Source organism: Oncorhynchus tshawytscha, linkage group LG26 (assembly GCF_018296145.1).
Source record: "Oncorhynchus tshawytscha isolate Ot180627B linkage group LG26, Otsh_v2.0, whole genome shotgun sequence".
Lineage (NCBI taxonomy): Eukaryota > Metazoa > Chordata > Actinopteri > Salmoniformes > Salmonidae > Oncorhynchus > Oncorhynchus tshawytscha.
In genome coordinates, this window is record NC_056454.1 from 15,363,386 (window position 1) to 15,390,608 (window position 27,223).

Here is a 27,223-nt window from a genome sequence, read left to right on the forward strand (position 1 = left end):
ATCTCACAAATCAAACTTCTCAAACATACAAGCATAAGGCACCATTTTAAAGATACAATTCTCGTTAATCCAGCCACAGTGTCTGATTTTCAAAAATGCTTTACAGCGAAAGCTCCACAAATGATTATGTTAGGTCACCACCAAGTCACAGAAAAACCCAGCCATTTTTACAGCCAAAGATCACAAATAGAGATAAAATTAATCACTAACCTTTGATGATCTTCATCAGATGACACTCATAGGACTTCATGTTACACAATCATGTATGTTTTGTTCGATAAAGTGCATATTTAAATTCAAAAATCGAATTTTATATTAGCATGTTATGTTCAGAAGTTCCAAAACATGCGGTGATTTTGCAGAGAGCCACATCAATTCACAGAAATACTCATTATAAATGTTGATGAAAATTCAAGTGTTATGCATGGAACTTTCGATAAACTTCTCCCTAATGCAACCGCTGTGTCAGATTTTAAAAAACTTTACGGAAAAAGCATATCATGCTCAAAATAAATATCCGCCATATACAGTGGGGCAAAAAAAGTATTTAGTCAGCCACCAATTGTGCAAGTTCTCCCACTTAAAAAGATGAGAGAGGCCTGTAACTTTCATCATAGGTACACTTCAACTATGACAGACAAAATGAGAAAAAATATCCAGAAAATCACATTGTAGGATTTTTAATGAATTTATTTGCAAATTATGGTGGAGAATAAGTATTTGGTCAATAACAAAAGTTTATCTCAATACTTTGTTATATACCCTTTGTTGGCAATGACAGAGGTCAAACGTTTTCTGTAAGTCTTCACAAGGTTTTCACACACTGTTGCTGGTATTTTGGCCCATTCCTCCATGCAGATCTCCTCTAGAGCAGTGATGTTTTGGGGCTGTTGCTGGGCAACACGGACTTTCAACTCCCTCCAAAGATTTTCTATGGGGTTGAGATCTTGAGACTGGCTAGGCCACTCCAGGACCTTGAAATGCTTCTTACGAAGCCACTCCTTCGTTGCCCGGGCGGTGTGTTTGGGATCATTGTCATGCTGAAAGACCCAGTCACGTTTCATCTTCAATGTCCTTGCTGATGGAAGGAAATTTTCACTCAAAATCTCACGATACATGGCCCCATTCATTCTTTCCTTTACACAGATCAGTCGTCTGGTCCCTTTGCAGAAAAACAGCCCCAAAGCATGATGTTTCCACCCCCATGCTTCACAGTAGGTATGGTGTTCTTTGGATGCAACTCAGCATTCTTTGTCCTCCAAACACGACGAGTTGAGTTTTTACCAAAAAGTTATATTCTGGTTTCATCTGACTCCCTGTTTAAGCAGGGGGACACGTCTGGCACTGCAGGATTTGAGTCCCTGGCGGCGTAGTGTGTTACTGATGGTAGGCTTTGTTACTTTGGTCCCAGCTCTCTGCAGGTCATTCACTAGGTCCCCCCGTGTGGGTCTGGGATTTTTGCTCACCGTTCTTGTGATCATTTTGACCGCACGGGGTGAGATCTTGCGTGGAGCCCCAGATCGAGGGAGATTATCAGTGGTCTTGTATGTCTTCCATTTCCTAATAATTGCTCCCACAGTTGATTTCTTCAAACCAAGCTGCTTACCTACTGCAGATTCAGTCTTCCCAGCCTGGTGCAGGTCTACAATTTTGTTACTGGTGTCCTTTGACAGCTCTTTGGTCTTGGCCATAGTGGAGTTTGGAGCGTGACTGTTTGAGGTTGTGGACAGGTGTCTTTTATACTGATAACAAGTTCAAACAGGTGCCATTAATACAGGTAACGAGTGGAGGACAGAGGAGCCTCTTAAAGAAGAAGTTACAGGTCTGTGAGAGCCAGAAATCTTGCTTGTTTGTAGGTTACCAAATACTTATTTTCCACCATAATTTGCAAATAAATTCATAAAAAATCCTTCAATGTGATTTTCTGGATTTTTCTTTCTCATTTTGTCTTTCATAGTTGAAGTGTACCTATGATGAAAATTACAGGCCTCTCTCATCTTTTTAAGTGGGAGAACTTGCACAATTGTTGTCTGACTAAATACTTTTTTGCCCCACTGTATAGTCAGAAATAGCATTATAAATATTCACGTACCTTTGATGATCTTCATCAGAATGCACCCCCAAGAATCCCAGTTCCGCAATAAATGTTTGATTTGTTCGATAAATTTCATCATTTATGTCCATATACCTCCTTTTGTTAGGGTGTTTGGTAAACAAAATGAAACGCCCGTGCAACTTCCAAAAATTGGTCAAAAAGTTATATTACTGGTCGTAGAAACATATCAAACTAAGTATAGAATCAATCTTTAGGATGTTTTTACAATAAATGTTCAATACTGTTCCAACCGGAGAATGCCATTGTCTGTAGAAAAGCAATGGAACAAGAGCTAACTCTCATGTGAATGCGCATGACTGAGCCCGTGGCTCTATGCCAGACCTTTGACTCATTCCCCTCTCATTCAGCCCCCCTTCATAGTAGAAGCATCAAACAACGTTCTAAATACTGTTGACATCTAGTGGAAGCCTTAGGAAGTGCAAAATGACCCATATCCCACTGTATCTTTAATAGGGGCTGAGTTGAAAAACTACAAACCTCAGATTTCCCACTTCCTGTTTGGAATTTTTCTCAGGTTTCTGCCTGCCATATGAGTGCTGTTATACTCACATACATCATTCAAACAGTTTTAGAAACTTCAGAGTGTTTTCCATCCAATACCACTAATAATATGCATATATTAGCATCTGGGACTGAGTAGGAGGCAGTTTACTCTGGGCACGCTTTTCATCCAAAAGTGAAAATGCTGCCCCCTATCCCAATGAACACTCGAACACACACACACACACACACACACACACACACACACACACACACACACACACACACACACACACACACACACACACACACACACACACACACACACATTGGAATACTAATGGAGCTGCTGTAGAAACGAGGTCACAGAGGTATTACCATAAACAACAGTGTTATTGCCTAATTCAATGCAATGTAACATTCTAGAGAAACATCTTTAATTCTAGCTTAGCTCTTGTTACATGACTAGATGTAGGGTAAATACAATACATGTATTCGGTCCTGTTTTTACACTTAGTATGTCCTTATCTGTATTGCCATTGTTTTCAAGCGGATTGGGATATTAATACAATTAATGCAATTCTTGGTTTATGTTATGGCCACATGACATAGTAACATAAATTGTTGGCCTCACAGTGTGTTTGAGTAGGTATATGTGTTGTTGGTGACAGTTGGTGTATGGTTGTGAAGGGAGTGTTTTGTGTGTGTGTGTGTGTGTGTGTGAGACAGAGAGAGAGTTGGTGTGTAGTTCTGAAGGTGAGTGCTGTGTGTGTGTATGCATTATCACGTCTGGTGTCATGTCATTGTGTGTCTATAAGATCTCCACCTCACCACCTCAACAACCCCCCCCCCCCTGCCGAGGCAGTTCTTATCTGGTATCTTATCACAGTCTTCAGGGAATAGAATAGAAGTGAGTGTTAACAGAAATGTCATCACTCTTTCTGTCTCTCTTTCGCTTCCTGTCTCTCTCTGTGTGTTTCTCTCCATGTCTGTCTCTTTCCTGTCCTCTCTCCCCTCTTTCAATTCAATTCAAGGGGCTTTATTGGCATGGGAAACATATGTTAACATTGCCAAAGCAAGTGAAGTAGAGATTCTCTGTCTCTCTCTGTCTCTCTCGCTCTCTCCCCTCTCTCCCTCTCTCTCTCTCTCTCTCTCTGTCACTACTGAAGCCAGCTCAATCACACAGTACATCAACTAATCCATACAGTCTATATGTATATGGTTTGCAGTGGCCTATGTGGGACATGCTTAAACCACCTGACCAAGTCCTAAAACATTGGGACTCCCTAAATCGTTCTCAGATTATTACCAATCCCACAAGGTATGACTCCACAAACACTCAGAAAAGCCTACTCTCCTTGATGTTATCCTCACAAATAATCCTGATAAGTATCAGTCTGGTGTTTTCTGTAATGACCTTAGTGATCACTGTGTTCGTAATGGCTGCTCAGTGAAACGACCTGTCCTGATTCTTCATAGACACTTGCTGAAAAACTTGAATGAGCAAGCCTTCCTTTATGACCTGGCGTCTGTAAAATGGTATATAATCAGCTTGATCCACTCTGTTGAAGACGTTGGGACCTTCTATTTTGATATTTTCAGTGGTATTTTCAACAAACACGCCCCCATAGAGAAAATGAGAATTAAAAACAGGTTCAGCCCTTGGTTCGACCGTGATCTTGCAGAGTTACTCCACCTCAAGAATTGCATTTGGCGAAAGGCTCGGCACACGCATGCTCAGGCTGACTGGCTCTCGTTCAGGCAAATTACAAATAAGTGCACTCAGGCTAACCGGAAGGCCAAAGTTAGTTACTTTAAGGAGCAGTTCTCTCTCTGTGGGTCTAATCCCAAGATGTTCTGGAAAACAGTTAAAGACCTGGAGAATAAAACCTCCTCCTCACAGCTTCCCATGTCCCTTAATGTTGATGGTGTGGTTGTTACTGACAAGAAGCACATGGCTGAGCTCTTTAATCACCACTTCATTAAGTCAGCATTCCTATGTGACTCAGCCATGCCTCGTTGCCCGTCCAACATTTACTTTTCTCCCAGCCCTACTAACGCGACTAGCCCCGATGCTCCTCCCTATTTTTTCCCCTGCCCCGCTACAAAGTTTCTCCCTGCAGGCGGTCACTGAGTCCGAGGTGCTAAAGGAGATTCTTAAACTTGACCACCCAAAAAACTATCTGGGTCAGATGGTTTAGATCCTTTCTTCTTTAAGGTTGTTGCCCCTATCATCACCAAGCCTATCTCTGACCTTTTTAACCTGTCTCTCCTCTCTGGGGAGGTTCCCATTGCTTGGAAGGCAGCCACGGTACGTCCTTTATTTAGAGGAGGAGATCAAGCTGATCCTAACTGTTATAGGCCTATTTCTATTTTGCCCTGTTTATCAAAAATGTTTGAAAAACTTGTCAATAATCAACTGACTAGCTTGCCTGGTTAAATAACTATTCGGCACAATTACCGCTCAGACTGCCATGGTAGAAAAAAAGGAACAGAAGGTTACTGTAAATTCCAAATAAACGTTGGTTTAACAGTGCATTACTGTAAAGGTTCCAGTAATGTACTGTTAAACGAAAGTTTATTTGGAATACGGTAACTTACTGTACCTCTTTTTACAGTAACTTACAGGTAACTGGCTGTCCATAAGTAACCGTAAAAACCACATGATTGTGTGTGTGTGTGTGTGTGTGTTTGCAGTGGATACATTATTATCTCCACCTCACCATCTCCTCTGTGTAAAAGTGTTGCATAATAGCGTGAGTTATTCAATCGTTTACACAGGGGAAGGACTGCTGCAGAAAAAAAGAGATGGAAAAAAGAAAGAGAGAAATAGAGAGAGCGAGAGAAAGAGGGAGAGAGAAGGACAGGGGAGAAGGGGGTGGAGAGAGAGAGGCAGCTCGCCCAATGCATAATATGAACAGCATAGGGACATATACTGAAGTGAGCATTTCGGCTATAGTTAGAAAAATGATATTTCCACAGCTGCTGAGATCTGACTAAAAGTTTGGGAAGTCAGACTTTCAACTGTAAAGGGTTGCATTTATATAACATCTTTGAGTCCAATCTTTAGAAATGAACACTCTCTGGACTACCATGGCCACAGTGCCTAGATGGAACAATGTTAAGGTTGTTTGGGGTGTACGCAAGTGTCTGTGGAGGATAAATAGAACAGGGGATGAGAAGTTGGAGGGAATGGCCAGATGTGTAACATGATGAAGTTACCTCTAGCAGTCTGAGACAGGCTCAATAATGTTTGCCATCCTTTCCTGTGGAGGAGGGGGGGAGGGGTTAGTGGATATTTGAGTTCTGTATTCTATCTCCTGTCCTGTTCTGTCCGCACACACACACACACACACACACACACACACACACACGCACACACACACTGACGCATGCAACACATACCACACAAACTCACTGTGCAGTTCGTAGGAGCTCTTACCATGGCAGTCTGAGCGGTAATTGTGACGAATGAGGTCAGTGACCTGTCTGTGAGAAGTGAATCACTCACTATCCTCCAGGACATGGAGAGGAGAGGAGAGGTGGGAAGGAGAGGAGAGGTGGGAAGGAGAGGAGAGAAGGGAGTGATAGAATATGCAACATGGGGATGTTAGCAATGGTGGAAAAAGTACCTAATTGTCATACTTGATTAAAAGTTAAGATACCTTAGTAGAAAATGACTCAAGTAAAAGTGAAAGTCACCCAGTAAAATACTACTTGAGTAAAAGTCTAAAAGGATTTGCTTTTAAATATACGGAAGTATCAAAAGTAAATGTAATTGCTAAAATACTTAAGTATCAAAGTAAAAGTATGAATCATTTCAAATTCCTTATATGAAGCAAACCAGATGGCACAATTGTATAGTTTTTTTAAATTTACGGATAGCCAGGGGCACACTTCAAAACTCAGACATAATTTACAAACAAAGCATTTGTGTTTTGTGAGTCCGACAAAACAGAGGAAATAGGGATGACCAGGACTGTTCTCTTGATAAGTGCGTGAAGTACTTTAAAATATTTTTTACTTAAGTACTTTACACCCCTGGATGTTAGACATTGTAATCTACAGGGAAAAGAGGTACACTACATTGAAGCATCAGTCTTACAAAACACAACAACATTGTAGAACATAGAGGTGTGGCTGAGTAGTCCATGTACAGTTGAAATCGGAAGTTTACATACACCTCAGCCAAATACATTTCAACTCAGTTGTTCACAATTCCTGACCTTTATTCCAAGTAGAATTCCCTGTCTTAGGTCAGTTAGGATCACCACTTTATTTTAAGAATGTGAAATGTCAGAATAATAATAATAGATTTATTTCAGCTTTTATTTCTTTCATCACATTCCCAGTGGCTCAGAAGTTTACATACACTCAATTAGTATTTGGTAGCATTGCCTTTAAATGGTTTAACTTGGGTCAAACGTTTTGGGTAGCCTTCTACAAGCTTCCCACAATAAGTTGGGTGAATTTTGGCCCATTCCTCCTGACAGAGCTGGTGTAACTGAGTCAGGTCTGTAGGCCTCCTTGCTTGCACATGCTTTTTCAGTTCTGCCCACAAATTTTGTATAGGATTGAGGTCAGGGCTTTGGAATGCCCACTCCAATACCTTGACTTTGTTGTCCTTAAGCCATTTTGCCACAACTATGGAGGTTTGCTTGGGGTCATTGTCCATTTGGAAGACCCATTTGCGACCAAGCTTTAACTTCCTGACTGATGTCTTGAGATGTTGCTTCAATACATCCACACAATCTTCCTTCCTCAAAATGCCATCTATTTTGTGAAGTGCACCCGTCCCTCCTGCAGCAAAGCACCCCCACAACATGATGCTGCCACCCACCCCCATGTTTCAAGGTTGGGATGGTGTTCTTCGGCTTGCAAGCCTCCCCCTTTTTCCTCCAAACATAACGATGGTCATTATGGCCAAACAGTTCTATTGTTGTTTCATCAGACCAGAGGACATTTCTCCATAAAGTATGATCTTTGTCCCCATGTGCAGTTGCAAAACGTAGTCTGGATTTTTTTATTGCGCTTTTGGAGCAGTGGCTTCTTCCTTGCTGATGGCCTTTCAGGTTATGTCGATATAGGACTCGTTTTACTGTGGATATAGATACTTTTGTACCTGTTTCCTCCAGCATCTTCACAAGGTCTTTTGCTGCTGTTCTGGGATTGATCTGCACTTTTCGCACCAAAGTACATTCATCTCTAGGAGACAGCACGCGTCTCCTTCCTGAGCGGTATGACGGCTGTGTGGTCCCATGGTGTTTACACTTGCATACTATTATTTGTACAGATGACCGTGGTACCTTCAGGTGTTTGGAAATTGCTCCCAAAGATGAACCAGACTTGGAGGTCTACAAGTTTTTTTTCTGGGGACTTGGCTGATTTCTTTTGATTTTCCCATGATGTCAAGCAAAGAGGCACTGAGTTTGAAGGAAGGACTTGAAATACATCCACAGGTACACCTCCAATTGACTCAAATTAAGTCAATTAGCCTATCAGAAGCTTCTGAAGCCATGACATCATTTTCTGGAGTTATCCAAGCTGTTTAAAGGCACAGTCAACTTAGTGTATGTAAACTTCTGAGCTACTGGAATTGTGATACAGTGAATTATAAGTGAAATAATCTGTCTCTAAACAATTGTTGGAAAAAGTACTTGTGTCATGCACAAAGTAGATGTCCTAACCAACTTGCCAAATCTATAGTTTGTTAACAAGACATTTGTGGAGTGGTTGAAAAACAAGTTTTAATGACTCCAACCTAAGTGTATGTTAACTTCCGACTTCAACTGTAGGTGGAGACACACATTCTCCTTCTCTCTTCAGCCACCAGTTAACCTGTTGACCTCCCTTCTATAGTCAACTCCTCACTGATTGACTCATTTGATTGCGTCTGGTGGCGTACATTTCATCGGCGCACGTCCCCGCGGCAACAAGACGAAAGGAGAGGAAGTGGAGCGCGGGAGGGTGGAGGGAATGGGGAAGAGGGGTGGAGAGAAAGAAAAGAGATGTAAGAAAGCTACATATCCTTATTAATCTTTCTCAGATAGAGTGATTGCAATTACAGTGGAGAACAATGGGCTGGGATGTGATAAATGTGGATTGGGGGAAATTATTGTTGTAGCCATGGCATTGTCAGATCAGAGGTGGAGATAGAGCACTTGTTGGGATTCCTGGCTCTGCCTCTCTGTTGGTGGAGATGGGAACTGACCTATCAACGTCCTGACAAGGACTAGCTATCTGATTTCACTTGGGTGTTGGAGAGTGGAAGATGACCAGTCTGAGACTGGGGTGGTGGGCCATCGCTGAAACACTGGAATCAAACATTCATATTGGTTGATAAAGCATTATGGGCATGTGTTTCACATAACCAGTGAGTTTCCTTTCGAGGGCATATAAAATGATGTTTGATAAAGCACTACGAAGCATCTTTTTTATTTTGTATTTTTTTACTTAGCTGCATTTACGTGCCATGATGATGAAAAGACATGAGACGAGACAGCGAGGGAGAGATTGAAAGAGCAACGAGGGAGGAGAGGCAATACAGAAAGCTTTTACCTTTGATGGACATCTAAATGCAGACAATAATGACCTCAATGGACAGAGAGAGAACGTCTAAGTGCACATCACATGAGTAGATGCACCCAGTTTTCAGAAGAAGATAGAGTGAATTTGGGTCTTGAAATAATGGGGCCAATGTGTGACATTGGGATCAACATTTCAAAACGGTTTGTAACAAAAATATGAATTATTTATTTTTGTACTTAGAGGAATAAACATGAATGTATGCAAATTGGCCCGTAACTCCACCTATAGAACAACATAGCCCTAAGGACTATACATCCTTTAAGCAGGGTTCATACAGACATTGGCAAGTGAAATTCAAGGACTTTCAGGGACTTTTTCAATCACTTCATTTTCAAGGACCTCAATGTTATACAGTTGTATAATTTCTATAATTGTACATATAGGGACAAATATAGAACCCCCCCTCCCCCTAAAAAAGCATGCAAAAAATTAACACTTTAAGAATAACAATATTCACATTATTATTTCATTCTAAAATATGTGAGAATAATGTGCACTTGCCTGACTAAATAGATTGGATGCATGCCTGCAGACTTTCTGTAGCCTATGTGACAGACACAGGCATACATAGTAAAGCCATGAATAGCGGTAGCATTAATCTCACCATTTGGATCTCACTCATCACTGTTTTTGTAATGAGAAAGTGACCAAAAACCAGGTTGCTTTTTTAATGGAAGGATTTGTATGGAAAGCCAAGTTAAAGCCAACATTACATTTTGTCTTCCTCATAATAACCGCACACGGCTTTACTGCAACAGAGTAGAGCGAAACACTTCAACTGAAGCGCCAAGGAAACAAACACACGAAAGTGGCCACATCTCTCACAAAAACGAAGCAGAAATGAAACCATGGATAATTACAAGAGAGCAGCAGAACTTATAAATTGGCAAAAACTTTTCAAGCATCAAATTGTGGAAAGTCAAGTTCAAGTAGGCTACTTCAAGCCCCTTTGTGTTGTTTAAAATTGCCGGTGTAACAAGAAAAACGAAATGTATTTGCCATGTTATTTCATTATCGGACGATATTGTCAATAAGCCCACTAGGCGACGTCATTCGTTGTCATTATGTCCAGAATAATTCATAAGCACGTTGGGTGATGTTAGATCTAACGAGACCCTGCTGTAAATTCAGACAACAACAGATGATACACATCAATTCGCTAGGGATATTAGATCCAACATGGATCCAGACACAACTGTCTTCACCTGCCTAGAGAATGACTCGAGACACCAAAAATATTCTGGACATTCCTCGCAAAAAAAACTTTTTTTCCAGCACTTGAGCTGTTGTTGCATTGCATGCACTATCACAACAGCTGTTTGCCACTTAACTGTCCTTTGGAAAATTCCTTCCGGGACCAGATGATGCTGTGTGAAAATATCAGGGAGTAACTAATCAGCTGGCCAACGAATGCATTATTATTGAAGAACCACGTTAATGACAGTGTCGATTTAGGTTTTAAATATCAATCTAAAGGGAATATTTCTGTTGGAAGCATTCGATTTCGCAATAGCCTATACCATTTTGGATTTGTGTGCCCATGAAAAATGTTATCACCCCACAACATAAGGAGAACTGAAATGTTACATAGTTCAAGCTGCAATTCTTAGATCTTAATACAAAACACTGTCCGACAGCTCGATCCAGAATTCTTACAGAGTTCAAGTTCAATGTCAAATTTAACAGATCCATCTTTAGTATATGATATAACGACAACTTACACTGCCGTAAATGCAAGGACAGAAAAGTCATGTTTTATGTCAAGACACCAACCATGATAAAGGTTAAACCTAGGTTTTAATTCAACTCATGAACTGTATTGAATATAGCTATGAAACCCCTGATTTTATCTGGTTATTATCAATAACTTATCAAAAGATGTAACAAGTTGTACAATAATTGAAATCCTCACTATTTTCTACAAAGACCCATGCACAGTGTATGTACGTACTGTATGCATGTATGATTGCGTAGCAGTCGGACGTGTTTGTTTGTCTTTGTCTTATCCCGTGTCTTATCCAGTGTAAGTAGCCAGACTTTTTCATATATATCTTCATCTCATTTTCTGCACCTCTTTCCCAACTGTATTTAATTTTTATTTATTTATTTATTTTGCTCCTTTGCACCCCATTATTTTTATTTTACTTTTATCTACGGACTAAATATACTTTCCTACGGATCTGCTATATCTCATTCTTTCTTTGGCCGCTCTCCTTCCAGTTCTCTGCTGCCAATGACGCAAAAATCTCTCCCTAGCCCCAATGTCAGAGCAGCTACGGATCTGCTATTTTTATTCCCAACTGTATTTAATTTTTATTTATTTAACTGGAACTTCCATTCAGTGTTTTAGCTATATTGTATTTCTTTGCCAGCTAACTATTTGCTACTAGTCTTTGTTAGCTATGTCTGTGTCGTTGTATCTGTCGAACCTTTCTTTATCTTCAGGTCACTTGTTCCAGCCACCTGGTTAAATAAAGGTAAAATAAATAAATAAAAAATTCCTTATCGGATCAATACCTGCTAAGTCTGCACAGCGCAATATCACCAGCCAGCAAAGAGCATATGGACAGAGCATATGGACTGCTTCTCTCTACCACATCACCGGATTCCTGCCGCTCTGGATCATTACACCGGATCATCTCAGCTAGCTAGCTGCAAACGAGTGGCTACTGTTAGCTAACGCCTCTGTCCCGAAGCAACCACCAGCTAGCCTTGAGCTCAGCCTCGAGTTAGGCCCCGCCGATCCATCATGACTGGACTGCCAACGTGATCACCCGATGTTGTCTCAACAGGCTATTCTGTTATGATGTCGCCGAAGAACCATCTACTAGCCCCGGCCCGCTAGCTTTCAGAAAGCTGTGTCCCCTGCTTGCCTAGCGTCGTAGTGACCACCGAACAGCACCCTGACTCACCTATTGCTGCTCTTTTGACCCTGTGATCCCTCGGCTACACAGCTGATGCCCACGGGACTGTTTCAATAACACGGTACCCCATTTTGTTTACCTGTCGGCCCCAGCCTCGAACTCAGGTCCTGTATGTACCTAACTGACCCACTCTGCCCATTCATTGCCATTAACCCATTATTTACCCATCCTGATCAACACCTGTGATTGCTTTATGCCTCTCTCTAATGTCTACTGCTGTCTTGGCTAGTTCTTATTGTTTTATTTCACTGTAGAGCCCTCAGTCCCACTCAACATGCCTTAGAAAGCCCTTTTGTCCCACCCCACACACATGCGGAGACCTCACCTGGCTTAACTGGTGCCTCCAGAAACTAAACCTCTCTCATCGTCACTCAACGCCAAGGTTTACCTCCATTGTACTCACATCCTACCATACCATTGTCTGTACATTATGCCCTGAATCTATTCTACCACGCCCAGAAATCTGCTCCTTTAATTCTCTGTTCCCAACGCACTAGACAACCAGTTCTTATAGCCTTTAACCGTACCCTTATCCTACTCCTCCTCTGTTCCTCTGGTGATGTACATGTTAACCCAGGTCCTGTAGCCCCCAGTTCCACTCCTATTCCCCTGGCGCTATCATTTGTTGACTTCTGTAACCGTGAAAGCCTTGGTTTCATGCATGTTAACATCAGAAGCCTCCTCCCTAAGTTTGTTTTATTCACTGCTTTAGCACACTCCAGCAACCCTGATGTCCTAGCCTTTTCTGAATCCTGGCTTAGGAAGGCCACCAAAAATTCTGAAATTTCCATCCCCAACTTCAACATTTTCCACCAAGATTAAACTGCCAAAGGGGGCAGAGTTGCAATCTACTGCAGAGATCCAGACCTGTGCCCAAACAGTTCGAGCTTCTACTTTTAAAAATCCACCTTTCCAGAAATAAGTCTATCACTGCTGCCACTTGTTATAGACCCCCCTCAGCCCCTAGCTGTGCCCTGGACACCATACGTGAATTAATTGCCCCCCATTTATCTTCAGAGTTCGTACTGTTAGGTGACCTAAACTGGGACATGCTTAACACCCCGGCCGTCCTACAATCTAAGCTAGATGCCCTCAATCTCAAACAAATGATCAAGGAACCTACCAGGTACAACGCTAAATCTGTAAGCACAAGCACCCTCATAGATATCATCCTGACCAACCTGCCCTCCAAATACACCTCTGCTGTCTTCAACCAGGATCTCAGCGATCATTGCTTCATTGCCTGCGTCCGTAATGGGTCCGCGGTCAAACGACCACCCCTCATCACTGTCAAACACTCCCTAAAACACTTCAGCGAGCAGGCCTTTCTAATCGACCTGGCCCGGGTATCCTAGAAGGATATTGACTTCATTCCGTTAGTAGAGGATGCCTCTTTAAAAGTGCTTCATAAAATGGGGCATGCAAGTGCTCTATCTCCAAATCACTCCAGACTTGACTGCCTTCGACCAGCACAACAACATCCTGTGGCGTTTGACATTAGCATCGATTTGCCCCCGTGATATGCAACATTTCAGGGAAGTTAGGAACCAAAGGCTAGCTTTTTCAAACAGAAATTTGCGTCCTGTAGCATAAACTCCAAAATGTTCTGGGACACTAAAGTCCATGGAGAATAAGAGCACCTCCTCCCAGCTGCCTACTGCAATGAGGCTAGGAAACACTGTCACCACCGATAAATATACGATAATCACGGATTTCAATAAGCATTTTTCTACGGCTGGCCATGCTTTCCACCTGGCTACACCTACCTCGGTTAACAGCTCTGCACCCCCCACAGCAACTTGCAAAAGCCTCCTCTACTTCTCCTTCACCCAAATCCAGATAGCTGATGTTCTGAAAGAGCTGCAGAATCTGGACCCCTACAATCATGTAGTAACCAAAAAAAGTGTTAAACAAATCAAAATGTATTTTATATTTGAGGTTCTTCAAAGTAGCCACCCTTTTCCTTGATGACAGCTTTTCACACTCTTGGCATTCTCTCAACCAGCTTCACCTGGAATTCTTTCCCACATATGCTGAGCACTTGTTGGCTGCTTTTCCTTCACTCTGCGGTCGGGGGATTGTGGAGGCCAGGTCATCTGATGCAGCACTCCATCACTCTCCTTGGTAAAATAGTCCTCACACAGCCTGGAGGTGTGTTTTGGGTCATTGTCCTGTTGAAAAACAAATGATAGTCCCACTAAGTGCAAACCAGATGGGATTGCGTCTCGCTGCAGAATGCTGTGGTAGCCATGCTGGTTAAGTGTGCCTTGACTTCTAAATAAATCACTGACAGTGTCACCAGGAAAGCACCCCCACACCATCACACCTCCTCCTCCATGCTTCATGGTGGGAACCAGTCATGCGGAGATCATCCGTTCACCTACTCTTTGTCTCACAAGGACACGGCGGTTGGAACCAAAAATCTCAGATTTGGACTCATCAGACCAAAGGACAGATTTCCACCAGTCTAACATCCATTGCTCGTGTTTCTTGGCCCAAGCAAGTGTCTTCTTATTGGTTTCCTTTAGTAGTGGTTTCTTTGCAGCAATTCGACCATGAAGGCCTGATTCACGCAGTCTCCTCTGAACAGTTGTCTGTTACTTGAACACTGTGAAGCATTTATTTGGGCTGCAATCTGAGGTGCTGTTAACTCTAATGAACTTATCCTGTGCAGCAGAGGTAACTCTGAGTCTTCCTTTCCTGTGGCGGTCCTCATGAGAGCCCGTTTCATCATAGTGCTTCATGATTTTTAGCGATTGCACTTGATGAAACTTTAAAAGTTATTGAAGTTTTCCATATTGACTGACCTTCATTTCTTAAAGTAATGGTGGACTGTTATTTCTCGTTGCTTATTTGGTCTTTTATGAAATGAGGCTATCTTCTGTATACCACCCATACCCTGGTTGGTTCAAACGTGTTAAGAAGGAAAGACATTCCACAAATGAACTTTGAATAAGGCACACCTGTTATTTGAAATGCATTCCAGGTGACTACCTCGTGAAGCTGGTTGAGAGAATGCCAAGCGTGTGAAAAGTTGTAATCAAGTCAAAGGGTGGCTACTTCAAAGAATCTAGAATATTAAGTATATGTTGATTTGTTTAACACTTTTTTGGTTACTACATGAATCCATATGTGTTATTTCAGTGTTTCGATGTCTTCACTATTATTCTACAATGTATATAAAAAAAACTTGAATGAATAGGTGTGTCCAAACTTTTGGCTGGTACTGTATGTACAGTATGCATGTATGTACAGTATGTATGAATAAAGTGTGTGTGTGAAGGTAACCATCAAGACACTGTGTAAACATTGGCATATGTCTATGGGTGGTTTGATTGCATTTCTGCGTCGTGTTTGTAGGATGATGGTACCCAGCCACGTCTAACGACTTGTCATCTGAACACTCATAGACACAGGGATGCAGGGGCATTATGTGTGTTGGGTGTTTGTGTGTGTGTGTGTGTGTGTGTGTGCCATTTGTAGTGTACTGTAGCATACAGTAGTGAAGTGCGTGGGAGCATAGTACTAATCATCACTTCGACTAAGCCATGGCTCTCTTTGTTATGTGGGTCACAGTGGGTGTTGAATGAATTTGAGCCGTAGCGGATCCAGGACAGATCGGTCTCTTGAAGAGGCCTATGCTACTTAAACTGAAGAGGCACTGGATCATTAAATAGTGGGTGTTTTTTCGAAATGTGAAAAGGTAATGTGCCTTTATTTGCCATAGTGTGTGCCTGAAGTCTGTAATGGCATGGAATGACTATAGTGTGTAGGCTACGTAATGAATAGAACCTGGGTGTGGCTCATCTACCAGTGAAGACAGTGTTAACCTGCTGAACTAAAGGCTGTATGTAAAGCTCTAGGGCCTTCACATTCAAATCTGGACTACAAAGCCACTTCCATGATTTAAAACCTCTAATTCGGGACTGATTTGGACCCGAGTGAAATTCATCGTCAGGTAGAACAGAAAACCAGCAGTCGTCCCAACCTTGTAAGGTCAGGTTTGAATACCGCTGCTCTAGGGGATATCATCTGCCTTCAGGCTTTGTGCGAGGCAGGGTTATGTTGTTCATGTTAAAGGGTGGGTTCTAGTCCATGAAGTTATTTGACAGTCATGTAATAACCTCCGTGAAGAACTTTGACCTGTGACCTCTATACAGGTTTCTAATGAGTGTCTAATGACAGCAAAGGTCACCAATCTTGGAAACGATCTAACAAGGTGTCAGAGAATGGTGCTAGGGTAAACATCACGTCATTCAGTCTCCTTCTTTCCCTAGACAGTTATTCATAGTTGTTTTGTTACCAAGATGCCCCTCTTGCTAATTGACATTATCACCTTACGCTGTCTAGGCAATATACTTCTATTGGAGCTGTTTGTTTCTGTTTCCCTTGTGCATTTGTTTAGATGTACAGTCTGTCACCCTGCCCCTGGCTGAAACAGCATGTCCAGGTGTGGGATGGAGATAAACACCATTGTTTAGAGCCTTAAAGGGATAGTTCACCCAAATTACAGGGGGGATTTGGATATGGAGCGCGGAAATGCTAATAGGTATAATTGGCTTGCATTGGATTTGTGCCACATTTGCTCAAAAATTTGCATTTGAAAAACTAAAAAGTAATTTTGTAATTTGGGGAAACTATCCCCTTAAGGGGAAAACGCAAGAAGGAGAATTAGAAGAGGTTTGACAAGGGATTTACAGTGGGTGTGGAGGCGACAGCTGAACGACTCTGGTCTGATATGAACTGAAGGGACCACAATGTAAGTAATTGGCTTTACTGTGCTATCCCTCACATGTTTTAAAATGTATGTACTGTGTATACATGTATATATATATTTTTTAAATGTCAAATAAAATCAATCGAGAGAGAGAGAGAGATTAAGCTAGGCCTGTAGTGAATTCCTCTAAATTGGATTGTGTTAGGCAGGGTGTGCTTGCTAAGTGGTGTGCTGTTGTGATTTGATTGAGGAGTATAAGGCTTTCTGCCCTTGGTGGAGGACACACACACACGCACGCACACACACACACACACACACACACACACACACACACACACACACACACACACACACACACACACACACACACACACACACACACAGACAGACAGACAGACAGACACACACAGACACACACACACACAGAGTATAAATACGAGGAGTATATAAGACCTTGTGCCAGTCTATTGAACAGATCCCCGCTGCATGCAGATTACTGAACTGCAGATTGTCACTTTGGCTCCGTCCCTAATTACAGTATTGTTAAGGGTGGGGTCAATTACCCGAAGTCACTTACAGAGAACACATATTGAGTACATGTGGCTCATACCGGAATGAGAACTGCAGTGAGATGCTGGCCAAGTGCAGAGCAGTGGGTTTTCATGTCTGTCCTGGCCTTACTTGTTAAATTTAAGTCATGTTTTGCTTTCCGTGGCCTGTCCTGTGTGTGTGTGTGTGTGTTACTGTCCCTGGGCTTTTTCTGGCTCTAATGCTTAGTGCTGATGGATTATGTGTCAAGAGGTGTGACCTCCCTTTTCACCACCTCTGGCTCTCCCTACCTTTTCTCTGTCTATTTTGCTGTGCTGTGCTTCCCTTAGCCTCCTTCCATCTTTCGCTCGAGCACCACATCTCTTTCTTCTACTTAGGCAAGAGCTCCCTCGGTGTCCACATCATTAAGGACTTATCATGGTCCAAACACACCAACACAGTTGTGAAGAGGACATGACAATGCCTCTTCCCCCTCAGGAAGCTGAAAAAATGTGACATGGGCCCTTAGAAAGTTCTACATCTGCACCATTGAGAACATCTTGACTGGCTGCATCACCGCCTGGTATGGCAACTGCTCCGCAACCGACCGCAATGCGCTACAGAGGGTAGTGTGTACGGCCCAGTGCATCACTGGGTCTGAGCTGCCTGTCATCCAGGACCGATATACCAGGCAGTAACATAGGAAGGCCCTAAAAATAGTCAAAGAATCCTGTCACTGTCTGTTCTCTCTGCTACCGCATTGCAAGCGGTACCGGAGCGCCAAGTCTGAGACCAAAAGGCTCCTGACCAGCTCTACCCCAAAGCCATAACACTGCTGAACAGTTAATGAAATGGCTACCTGGACTTTCTGCTTTCAACCCCCTACCTACATGTACATAGTACTTAAATCAATCACCTCACCAAACCTACATGTACTGTACATATTACCTCAATCAACCACCCCAAGTACCTCGTACCCCAGTACCGGTACTGCTTGTATATAGCCTGTTATATGGCCACATTATTGTTATTTTATTGTGTTACTATTTTCTTTGAATCTATTTGTAAATGCTATTACTTTTTAACTGCATTGTTGGGAAATAGCTCGTAAGTAAGCATTGCAGGGTACACTTGTTGCATTCGGCGCATGTGACAATTAACATTTGATTTGATTCTCTCGCCCTATTCCGTCACACCTTCACCTGTCTCTCCCTCTGTTTCTCTCTATTTATATCCATCTCTCCACACCTTTCTCCCTCCCGCCCCTCTCTCTCACTCTCCCTCCATCCTCTCTCTCTCCCTCCCGCTGCGTTACAGCAGATAGGAGATGAATGTGTCTGTCTGATCCCTTTTGCATCTGGTATTTAGACAGCAGAGGGTGAGTGAGTCATGTCTCAATGCACAAGCTCCATAACCTTTCCTCAAAGCAGTTCTTAGCTTTAAAAAGCCCAGAACCTTCGCTCCGTATAATCAGCTCCTACAGCATCAGGGTGTGTGTGTGTGTGTGTGTGTGTGTGTGTGTGTGTGTGTGCATGCACTTGTAAAACTTGAGTTTATCATGATTTACTGTGTCTTCAGAAAGTATTCAGACTCCTTGACTTTATTCACATTTTTTTTGTGTTACAGCCTGAATTTAAAATGGATTCCATCGATATTTTTGTTTCACTGTCCTACACACAATTCCCCATAACATCAAAGTAAAATTAGGTTTTTCAAAGTATTCAAACCTTTTGTTATGGCAAGCCGAAATAATTTCAGGAGTTAACATGTAGTGGCTGTGATAAGAGAAAACTGAGGATGGATCAACAACATTGTAGTTATTCACTACACTAAAGAGTGAAAAGTAGGATGCCTGTACAGAATAAAAATATTCCAAAGTATGCATCCTGTTGGCAACAATGCACTAAATGAATACTGCAGAAAATGTGGCAAACAAATTCACTTTTTGTCCTGAAAACAAAGTGTTTTGGTTTTTGGGCAAATCCAATGCAACACATTACTACACTGAACAAAAATATACAATGTAACATATAAAGTGTTTCATGAGCTGAAATACAGTGCCTTACAAAAGTATTAATTCCCCCTTGGCGTTTTTCCTATTTTGTTGCATTACAACCTGTAATTTAAATGGATTTTAATTTGGATTTCATGTAATGGACATACACAAAATAGTCCAAATTGGTGAAGTGAAATGAAAAAAAATCACTTTCAAAAAAGTTTCAAAAAATAAATACAAATTTAAAACAGAAAAGTGGTGCGTGCATACTGTATGTATTCACCCCCTTTGCTATGAAGCCCCTAAATAAGATCTGGTGCAACCAATTACCTTCAGAAATCACATAATTTGTTAGATTGCACACAGGTGGACTTTATTTAAGTGTCTCATGATCTGTCACATAATCTCAGTATATATACACCTGTTCTGAAAGGCCCCAGAGTCTGCAACACCACTAAGCAAGGGGCACCACTAAGCAAGCGGCACCATGAAGACCAAGGAGCTCTCCAAACAGGTCAGGGACAAAGTTGTGGAGAAGTACAGATCAGGGTTGGGTTATAAAAAATATCCAAAACTTTGAACATCCCACGAAGCACCATTACATCCATTGTTAATGGAACAAAAGAATTGGAACGAATATGACAAACCTGCCAGTGTATGCAAATGAGGTGAGGGAGGTAAGGCAATAAATAGGCCGTAGTGGCAAAGTAATTACAATTTAGCAATTAAACACTGGTGTGATAGATGTGCAGAAGATGAATGTGCAAGTAGAGATACTGGGGTGCAAAGGAGCAATTTAAAAAAAAATTAACAGTATAGGGATGAGGTAGTTGGATGGGCTATTTACAGGTAGGCTATGTGCAAGTGTGATGATCTGTGAGCTGCTCTGACAGCTGATGCTTAAAGTTAGTGAGGGAGAAATGAGTCCAGTGAAATATACCTGCTGGAGCGCGTTCTATGGGTGGGTGTTGTTATGGTGACCAGTGAGCTTAGATAAGGCGGGGCTTTACCTAGCAGAGACTTATAGATGACCTGGAGCCAGTGGGTTTGGCGATGAATATGAAGCGAGGGCCAGCCAACGAGAACATACAGGTCACAGTGGTGGGTAGTAGTATATGGGGCTTTGGTGACAAAACAGATGGCACTGTCATAGACTGCATCCAATTTTCTGAGTAGAATGTTGGAGGCTATTTTGTAAATGACATCGCCAAAGTCAAGGATCGGTAGGATAGTCAGTTTTACGAGGGTATGTTTGAGTGAAGGATGCTTTGTTGCGAAATAGGAAGCCGATTCTAGATTCAATTTTGGATTGGAGATGCTTAATGTGAGTCTGGAAGGTAAGTTTACAGTCTAACCAAGGTATTTGTAGTTGTCCACATATTCTAAGTCAGATCCGTCCAGAGTAGTGATGCTGGACGGGCGGACAGGTGCGGGCAGTGATCGGTTGAAGAGCATGTATTTAGTTTTACTTGCAATTAAGAGCCATTGGAGGCCACGGAAGGAGAGTTGTATGGTATTAAAGCTCGTCTGGAGGTTTGTTAACACAGTGTCCAAAGAAGGGCCAGAAGTGTACAGAATGGTGTCGTCTGCGTAGAGGTGGATCAGAGAATCACCAGCAGCAAGAGCGACATCATTGATGTATACAGAGGAAAGAGTTGGCCTGGGAATTGAACCCTGTGGCACCCCCATAGAGACTTCCAGAGGTCCGGACAACAGGCCCTCCGATTTGACACACTGAAGTCTGAGAAGTAGTTGAGGCTTTTGAGTCTGCCGATAAGAATGTGGTGATTGACAGAGTCAAACGCCTTTGGCCAGGTCGATGAATACGGCTGCACATTATTGTCTTTTATCGATGGCGCTTATGATATCATTTAGGACCTTGAGCGTGGCCTGAAGGAGCTGCAAAGCTCCACAGCGGGAGATTGGAGTATCTGTCCATAGGACCACTTTAAGCCGTACACGCCACAAAGCTGGGCTTTACAGAAGAGTGGCTTTTGGTGTTTGCCAAAAGGCCTGTGGGAGACTCCCCAAACACATTGGAAAAGGTACTCTGGTCAGATGAGACTAAAATTGAGCTTTTTGGCCATCAAGGAAAACGCTATGTCTAGTGCAAACCCAACACCTCCCATCACCCCGAGAATACCATCCCCACAGTGAAGCATGGTGTTGGCAGCATCATGGTGTGGGGATGTTTTTCCATCGGCAGGGACTGGGAAACTGGTCAGAATTGAAGGAATGATGGATGGCTCTAAATGCAGGGAAATTCTTGAGGAAAACCTGTTTCAGTCTTTCAGAGATTTGAGACTGGGACGGAGGTTCACCTTCCAGCAGGACAATGACCCTAGGCATACTGCTAAAGCAAAACTCAAGTGGTTTAAGGGTAAACATTTAAATGTCTTGTGAGGGTCTAGTCAAATCCCAGACCTCAATCCAATTGAGAATCTGTGGTATGACTTAAAGATTGCTGTACACCAACGGAACCCATCCAACTTGATGAGGAGTAGTATTTCTGTCTGTAATAAAGCCCTTTTGTGGGGAAAAACTCATTCTGATTGGCTGGCTCCCCAGAGGGTGGATGCACCCCTGCCCAGTCATGTGACATAGATTAGATCCTAAAGAATTGGACCCCATAATGATGAAGTGATAACAGATTTTTAGAAATGTTTGCAAATGTTTGTACAAAATAAAAACAGAAGTAACTTATTTACTTAAGTATTCAGACCCTTTGCTATGAGACGCGAAAATAAGCTCAGGTGCATCCTGTTTCCATTGATCACCCTTGAGATGTTTCTACAACTTGATTGGAGTCCGCCTGTGGTAAATTCAATTGATTGGACATGATTTCGAAAGAGACACACTTGTCTATGTAAGGTCCCACAGTTGACAATACATGTCAGAGCAAACACCAAGCTATGGGCTCCTGAAGACTGCTCCCGAGTGGCGCAGTGGTCTAAGTCACTGCACCTTAGTGCTAGAGGCATCACTACAGACACCCTGGTTTGAATACAGGCTGTATCCCAACCGGCTGTGATTGGGAGTTCCATATGGCGGTGTACAATTGGCCCAGCATCGTCCAGGTTTGGCCGGTGTAGGCCATCATTGTAAATAAGAATTTATTCTTATAACTGACTTGCCTAGTTATTTAAATGAAAAAAAATATATATATTTTAAATGAGGTCGAATAAATTGTCCGTAGAGTTCCGAGACAGGATTGTGTTGAGGCACAGATCTGGGGAAGGGTACCAACACATGTCTGCAGCATTGAAGGTCCCCTAGAACACAGTGGCCTCCATCATTCTTAAATGGAAGAAGTTTGGAACCTCAAAGACTCGTCCTAGAGCTGGCCGCCTGGCCAAACTGAGCAATCGGGGGAGAAAGGTCTTGGTCAAGGAGGTGACCACGAACCCGATGGTCACTCTGACAGAGTGGCAAGACCAAATACAAGACCAAATCTAAAGTGGAGTTGCTTACCGAGAAGACAGTGAATGTTCTTGAGTGGCCGAGATACAGATTTGACTTAAATCTACCTGGAAATCTTTGGCAAGAACTGAAAATCTTTAGTAATAATCAACAACCAATTTGACAGAGCTTAAAGAATTATGAAAAGAATAATGGTCAAACCCAGAAAGACTCACAGCTGTAATAGCTGCCAAAGGGGCTTCTACAAAGCATTGACTCAGGGGTTTGAATACAAATGTAAATGAGATATTTCAGTATTTTATATTCAATATATTTGCTACATTTTCTAAAAACATGCTTTCACTTTGTCATTGTTGGTATTGTGTGTAAATGGGTGAGAAAAAACATGTTTTTTTTATCCCTTTTGAATTCAGGCTGTAACACAACAAAATAGGGAATTAGTCAGGGGGTATGAATACTTTCTGAAGGCACTGTATATGGTTGTGTGTGCCTATATAAGTATATGTATACATGTGTGTATGATCATGTTTGGACACACCTACTCATTCCGGGGTTTGTCTTTATTTTTTCCTATTTTCTACATTGTAGAATAATAGTCAAGACATCAAAACACTGAAATAACACATACAATCATTTAGTAACCAAAAAAGTGTTAAACAAATCAAAATATATTTTATATTTGAGATTCTTCAAATAGCCACCCTTTGCCTTGATGACAGCTTTGCACATACTTGGCATTCTCTCAACCAGCTTAATGAGTTAGTCACCTGGAATGATTTTCAATCATTTGATTTCGATTTGATTTGATTTGATTTGAATTAACAGGTGTGCCTTGTTAAAAGTTAATTTGTGGAATTTATTTCCTTCTTGATGTGTTTGAGCCAATCCGTTGTGTTGTGACAAGGTTGGGCTGGTATACAGAAGATAGCACTATTTGGTAAAAGACAAAGTCCATATTATGGCATGAACAGCTCAAATAAGCAAAGATAAATGACAGTCCATCATAGCTTTAAGACAAGAAGGTCAGTGCAGTCGAAAAATCATCAAGCACTATGATGAAACTACCTCTCATGAGGACTGCCACAGGAAAGGAAGACCCAGAGTTACCTCTGCAACAGAGAATAAGTAACAGACACATTTCAACTGTTCAGAGGAGACTGCGTGAATCAGGCATGCGTGGTCGAATTGCTGCAAAGAAACCACTACTAAATGCCACCAATAAGAATAAGAGACTAGTTCGGGCCAAGAAACACAAGCAATGGACATTAGACCGGTGGAAATCTGTCCTTTGGTCTGATGAGTTAAAATTTGAGATTTTATATTCCAACCGATGTGTCCTTGTGAGACGCATAGTAAGTGAACGGAGGATCCCTGCATGTGTGGATCCCGCCGTGAAGCATGGAGGAGGAGGTGTGATTGTGCTTCGCTGTTGACACTGTCAGTGATTTATTTAGAATACAAGGCACATTTAACCAGCAGGGCTACCGCTGCAGAACGACACGCCATTCCATCTGGTTTGCGCTTAGTGGGACTATCATTTTTTTCAACAGGACATGACCCAAACACACTACCAGGCTGTGTAAGGGCTATTTGACCAAGAAGGAGAGTGATGGAGTGCTGCATCAGATGACCTGGCCTCCACAATCGCCCAGCCTCAACCCAATTAAGATGGTTTGGGATGAGTTGGAATGCAGAGTGATGCTGTCATCAAGGCAAAGGGTGGCTACTTTGAAGAATCTCCAACATAAAATATATTTTCATTTGTTTAACACTTTTTTGGTTACTACATGATTCCATATGTGTTATTTCATAGTTTTGATGTCTTCACAATGATTCTACAATGTAGAAAATAGTTCAAAACTATTCCGAACTTTTGGCAGGTACTGTACAGTATGTGTGGAGTGTTAGTGATGTTACGGCATAAGAGTGTGTACAGCCTCTTCTATTTCATAAGTCCTTCCCTGAAGTGACAGCAGGATTATTTATCTTCCCACAGAGTGACTCACCGTTTCAGTATATGGAGTTCATATCGAGAGAGAGAGAGAGAGAGAGAGAGAAAGAGAGAGAGAGAGAGAGAGAGAGAGAGAGAGAGAGAGAGAGAGAGAGAGAGAGAGAGAGAGAGAGAGAGATGACAGCGAGAGAGAAAAGGGGAGAGAGATGGATGGATAGAGAGTGAGAAAGGTGAAGAGATGGATGGATAGATGGAGAGAGAGAGAAAAGGGGAGAGAGATGAATGGATAGAGAGAGAGAGTGGAAAGGGGAGAGAGATGAATGGATAGATGGAGAGGGAGAGAAAAGGGGAGAGAGATGAATGGATAGAGAGAGAGAGAGAGAGAGAGAGGAAAGGGGAGAGAGATGAATGGATAGATGGAGAGGGAGAGAAAAGGGGAGAGAGATGAATGGATAGAGAGAGAGAGAGGAAAGGGGAGAGAGATGAATGGATAGATGGAGAGGGAGAGAGAGAGAGGAAATGGGGAGACTTAATGGGATACAAATCATCCATCCTATGACAGCTATCTGCTCTGTGTTTGTGTAAGTTGGCCCTGTTAGAGAGGGAGTCAGACAGAGTAGCAGACCACTTAATAAAAAAGGCATACTCAGAAGTCCCATGCTAGCTCTAGCTCTGTCTCACGTCATCGATGTTTCTCAAACATTATATTTCAAAGTGGTTAAGTTTAGGCCTTAACTCCACATTTTTAAGGTTAAGTTTAGGCATTAACTCTGAATGGTTAAGGTAAGGGTTAAGGTTTGGGATAGGCTTAAAACAAATATCTCAAAAACAACATGGAATCAGAGGGAGATGCTTACACCAATCTGCTATCCCTGTCCACAATGCCCTCGCAAATCCGAAACCTACTTGAAGGTAATAGCGCTCACTGTTGCCCGTAGTGGCCGGTTTTACACGTCATCTCCCAATGTCGTCAGACATGGATGGGTGTCGGATACTGACTTGTATCACGGGTGACCTGGTTGAACTAGTCCCAACCCCACACCTGTTGCTTAAGGCACAGACAGACCAATAGGATTGTCGTGCGCTTGCCGACTGATAGTACTTAGGATCTCTGAAAAATGTTGCCGGCTGTAATTTGAAAACCGACCTTAAACCGATTCTACATGTAGAAGCAGGTGGGAAATGACGTCCGTCAGCCCCCGCCGGTGGGTGGTACCTACAGTATAAAAAAACATGGCGATAGCAAGCTAACGAACTGCAAACAAACGGCCCTGTGCTGTACTTACCGACATTCGGTCTGGTGAGTTTTCTCCTTTAGAGATCCTGAATTCTGGATGTCTGAACACAGACCTGAGTCCTCTGAAAGCTCTCATAAGAGTTTAGCATCGTTTCCCACAATGGGTTAACATCGTCCACATCGGGTCTTGCGATGCAACCGGGTGTTGCATTTTTGGCGATAGAGATATCGAAACTATACACAATCTGAAGTTCTCATGTCATTTTTCCAGAAACATCTGTGAGTCAATCTTCTAAAAAAATAGAGGTGTAAAACCCTTCATAGATTCAGCCATGCCATGGGTTTCCACGTGTCGCCATGGTCTTGAGACGATCACAAACCGGATGACGTATTAGGTTATACTTGGATGTTGTGCTACATGTGTGGAGTAGGAGGCGACTGGAGCAAGGAGGGATGAGGATGCTGTCCCAAGGCTAGTTGAGGCTTCATTGCCTGCCAACAATTCTCAGTTTAGTAATAACCATCTGAACAATCTGAGTGCGAAAGCCCTGTAGGAGATGTCAGCATATCGATTTCAATTTAAATGTTACGGTAAAAAAAAAGGTACAGTATGTTACAATAAATTCCAAATGAACTTTGGTTAAACAGGGCATTAATATACAGTTTATAGTAATGTACTGTTAAATCAGTGTATTTCGAATTTACGGTAACATACTGTACTTTTTTTTTTTACCGTAACTTACAGGTAACTGGATGCCAGTAAGTTATCGTAAAAACAACACAATTTTTCCTTACAGCGCACTTACCCATTGGGTATAGAAGACGGGAAATGTCTGGTGAGATAAGCCTGCAGTTGAACATGTACAGCTTTGGTGTACAGTATGAATGGTGTCAAACGTATCTGCATGCATGTACTGCATAAGTCAGTATATTTTGAAGTGAGTGTTTATATGACTGCCTTCGTGAGCAGAAAATAGGTGTATTTCTCTTTACAAGTGTTTATGATTGCAATAGGTCATTTACGTTTCTGTGTATTGTATTGTATATAATTGTGTATAGGTTATTTGTGTGTTTCCGTGTGTTGATGTCTTTTCCAATTTCCTCCACTGTGGCTTGTCAACTTGACACAACAGCCCGAGGACACTTACTGTAATGTCCCCCAATAGAAATGCATTATGCAGCATTTTCATAAGTGACAGGCCCATGATTGGGCCTCTCAGGAGATTCAAACGACCCTATCCTGCTTGGCTTGCACGCCACCCCACC

The 27,223-nt window shown here is 42.2% G+C and overlaps 1 protein-coding gene across 8 annotated transcripts in view; it reads left to right on the forward strand.

Annotated features, from left to right (window-relative positions):
• Window positions 1-27,223, forward strand: part of stxbp5l (syntaxin binding protein 5L) — a 219,727-nt gene that overhangs the window by 42,715 nt on the left and 149,789 nt on the right. The gene's annotated exons all lie outside the window — the stretch shown is intronic.